The 4,435-nt window shown below is 43.3% G+C and overlaps 1 protein-coding gene across 2 annotated transcripts in view; it reads left to right on the forward strand.

Moving 5' to 3' along the window:
• The first annotated feature begins 1,020 nt into the window (after positions 1 to 1,020).
• The window catches only part of LOC115246370 (homeobox protein OTX2-like), a 54,240-nt gene continuing 50,825 nt past the window's right edge, over positions 1,021 to 4,435 (forward strand). For both annotated transcript variants that reach the window (XM_029825143.1, XM_029825144.1), the window contains exon 1: positions 1,021 to 1,211. The gene's annotated coding sequence lies outside the window, so the exon portion shown is untranslated. The remainder of the gene's footprint in view (positions 1,212 to 4,435) is intronic.

Here is a 4,435-nt window from a genome sequence, read left to right on the forward strand (position 1 = left end):
ATCATCGCCCTTTCTCCGCGCACACACTCGCGCCCATAGTTCGCGCGCTCTTGCTTGTCCTTTCCTTTCCCCCCTCCTTCACCTCCCTTCCCCACTCTTTCACCATCGCACACCGTGATCGTATCCTCCACATATATCGCGCTCCGAAAGGAGGTAGGCCGATGACAGAGCGGGAGGAGTGGTATCGAGGGCAGGACGATCTAGGACTACCACATACGAGCCGCTATTGTCAGAGTTCCCGTGCGTGCCCCAGAAGCGAGACGAATCCCGTTTGTGTGAGTGAATCCTTCCACCCTCCTATCCCCATCATCGCCCTTTCTCCGCGCACACACTCGCGCCCATAGTTCGCGCGCTCTTGCTTGTCCTTTCCTTTCCCCCCTCCTTCACCTCCCTTCCCCCCTCTTTCCCCATCCTCTCCCCGGCTGGTCGTGACGCCGTGTATCTCTCGACATCACGGATACAAGCAGACGCGCGACGGCAGCGTCCCCGGAGCGGAGCGTGCGGGTTCACGGGGAGACGCAGGTCGGTAGGCTTTCTCGTAGACAGTAGTGGGGACCGTGTAACCGCGGTATCGAGAGGAAGGGGATCGCGCGATTCAGGATTCACGTCGTGAGCACCACCAAACGGCGGTACCACGAAGCACACGGCGTCGTCGTCCTGCCATCGCCGAGGATCGACGCCGTCGACGGCGTTGAGAGAGCAACACCCGGGTGACAACGTTCGCTCGCGCGCGAGACAGACGTTACCGCGAGTCCACGTTGACAGCGACACGTTTACGCGTCCATCGTCCCGCGACACGGCGAATCAACCATTCACGAATGGAGTAGTCATCTATCGGTAGTAGTCTCTTTCGACGTCTCGACGCGACGTCGGATTCCGAGTCATCCGCGAGGGACGCGATAATAACAAATCCGTGTCACCGTCGTCGTCGTCGTCAATCACGAGGTACGTCGCGGAAGTACTCGCGAAGTCCTGACACTTTCGAAGTGACGCGCCGTTCATTGAGATAATTCGCGAGTGACGACTTTACGAGAAGGAACAAAGAAGACAAGGAAGAAAAAGAGGACTGTAAAGTGGACGCTATCAGTAACACGTGGCAGTGGCAGGACGGTAGCAGGACGTGGACAAGTGGAAGCGTCTACGCGAATCGTCCAAGGATATCGTCCCCAACCGGCACGGAGCAACGACGCGTCGAGAGTACGTCGGGAAAGGTAAGCGAAAACTCGTCAGAGGATAAAAAGAATGTAAAAAGCACTCGGTAAACACGAGGTGGCTTTTGAATATTCCAAATTTCTTCATTTCATGATAAAAAAATCGAAAGAGACTTTCAATATTTTGAGAAATTCATATATATTAAGACATTTCTGTCCCTTTGATCAAGGGACAGTCAAGACACAATTTTCAAGTTATAAGATTTATATTATTACCAAGGGAGGACGCGACGCGTTCGATTCTTTATACAAGTTGTTTGAAATTTGTTTATATAAATTTTCTACATTCTTTCTGTGCGATTTGAAAATTGGATCGTGTTACTCTGAGAATTCGCTCGCATATCAATCAAGTATCGGTATGTTATTTAACGATAACGAAACCGTGTCGAAACATTTTTATTTCAGTTTTTTTTTTCTGCAGTTCTTACTAGAACTTGCGTTACGCCCAGTGCTGATGTAAATTAATATTGAATATTAAACATGATTATTATTGCATGTTTGAAAAATATAAAGTATCGTGCGCTAATATTATGCAGATATTTAGGCGGTAAAACAGTATTGTAAATATTAATTGAAAGTGCGTTATGTCTTATATAAAGACTGCCTATGTCTTATGTAAGAACGCTGCTCTTATATAATATGATCTAAAAATCTTTGAAGATCTATTTAGGCTTCAAGAGTAGTACGGTTAATTTTTCTAATCATACATAAATGAATTGATAAGCGTCAATTTTAATTATTGAAGAATGCCCTTTCATAACTTACGTGCTCTGATTTTACCTGACTAATCTACGAATCTTTTCTTAATCGCGATACGATCGAATGATAGATTCTTTATATTTATTCAAGCCGATCATTGAATTATTCCCGCATATTAATATATGCATTTAATAATGCAGAAGAATTTGTAGATGATATCATAATTTAAGTTTCATAACTTAGTATTGAAGTGATAGTGATAAAGAAAATCTCAAAATAGCTTAAATAACGAAACCTAGAAAACACGTCTTTTGTTTACTAATATCGTCATGTGATGTGATTCCAATCGTATATACGTTTTTAAGAATTCGAGACAAATATTTATTAGAGCGTTATGTAAAATATAAGCTTTATTCTTGTATTCTTCTCACATTGAGCCGTCGGTAGCTTAAATAAGAGAGATAATCAAAATATGTATTTACATGCATTCGGAAAAACAGCTGAAAATGATATCTTTTTCACACGATTCGCAATAAATTTAACCAATCAAAACCTTCGATTTATTACGATTTTCCGTAAAGTTTCTTTGTTCTATTTTTGGAGATAGCTTCAATTAATATATTTTGTCATAGATTGCCGGCGATAAAATGATATTAAGCGTGCTACAATAATTATACTCTGCATATAGTACTCTTAAAAATTAACGACGCTTTAAATTAAGGCGTAGAGGACAAAGTTTACCGCTACGGTGTCAAGATATAGCTGAAAAGGCCACTGTGAAAATTCGTGGGCTATTCTCGAATTAGATTTTGGTCGAAACGCTGACGATTATCCCGACACGCCCTCCGATCGTTTGATTCACCGAGAAACCTCGGACCCTCCTCCGCTTTAGTGAGACGAGTGAAATTTTGGTGTTTGACGTTTGTCTAGGGGCTGTAAATTTCCCCGTATAACATGAGGTCAATGTCCTCATTCTTGACATTTCTTGACTTCTTGTGTTACGCGTCGCGTAACGTAATGTAAACGAGAAAATAACAAACGCATTTTTTTTTTAAGTAGCTCTTACTCTTTCATCATTTGCAATATGCAAGCGCACATTGTAAATAATTAAAGATCAATTTTTTAAAATCTGTATATTGTTAATAATATATTATAATAGTAATAATAGCAATAATTTGCATCCTGTATATAATAACAAAGATAAAATAACATCGAAAAATTAATGAATTATTTTGTAATTACTTGAAAATGACACTAATATAGAACGTCTCAGTATCTCCGATCGCGATCCTAGAAATTTATGGATAATTTTCTTATCAAAATTAACGAGATGCGAGCGTTGCATATAGAGAGAACAAAATGATCACAGAAATGATCAAACGATGGCACTGCATATAATCTCGACAATAATCTTTAGTTGAACGATGGTTATATGGATAAGTAGATCGGCTTATTAAAATTTCAAACCGCAAATATACGGCTTAATCAAACCGCAAAAGCGTGCGTGCGCAATTTTGCGGTTATTATTCGCGCGACTGAAATTGGCGTAACGGTTGATGGTGGATACGAGTCTTTTTCCGCGCCGCTTATGAATCCTCGATCGACCGCGCGTCTCTGATAAATGAAGTCGCGGAAATCGGCCGCTCCGAAAGAAAGCGACGAGCACGGAGAGAAGCGGCTTCTTGCGTAAGGACGCGAGGAAGAAAAGGGAATCGGCGCGGCGCCTTTTCGCGCGTATCACGCTCGTGAGTGGCCTCCGGTAGCCAGTCGCATGCTCGTTCTGTTAATTGTCGCCAATTAACGAGGTACACCTCTCGCCGACCGTCTCATCTTGCTTTAGCCGGCCACCTCCTTATCGGCTCTATTCAGGATCGCCGCCGTCTTTTCTCTCCGCCTCTGCTCGTACACCCTGACGAGCAGCGGTAAACCATCGTTCGCGCTTTTGTCGGCATAACGCCACGTCATCCCCGCTAATCGTCACGAAAAGTACGCCGCGTTTATACGACGTCCTCTCGACGATAAAGACCGCTACTGGCCGCGCGAGAGAGTGAAACGCGCCGCGCGAGCATCAATCTTTGTACCGATTTCTTTGGCCGAGCAGCGGTCGTTCTAGCCGCGGTGTGGGATCGGTAATACGAGTTTAGTTACCTATCGCATCGGGATTCCGGCACCGAAATCGCCGCTCGTTAGCGAAGTACATTCGCGCTCACGAAGTGAGCTTCGTCGAGAAGCCTGGGCGAAGAGAGCACTCGGATTTTTTTTTCGGAGCGTTCGCCAGCTTATTTTCAATTTTGTGCGCGGGCGCGAAATTAACTTCTTCCGGCGAGAACGATGCTTATTAACAGCCTCAACAGCCGGTCACGATATTCTGAATGAATGTACTTGAGAGATTTTAAATCGTCATTTATCAAAAGTTTTAGCAACTTGACTTTTAGCATAGGTGACCTTTTTAGCAGGTTAATTTAATTGTTTTTTTTTTTTTTTTTTTTTTTTTTTTTTTGGCACCACCTTTTTTTGTTTGATAC

This window comes from Formica exsecta, unplaced genomic scaffold, assembly GCF_003651465.1.
Source record: "Formica exsecta isolate Colony F162 unplaced genomic scaffold, ASM365146v1 scaffold149, whole genome shotgun sequence".
Lineage (NCBI taxonomy): Eukaryota > Metazoa > Arthropoda > Insecta > Hymenoptera > Formicidae > Formica > Formica exsecta.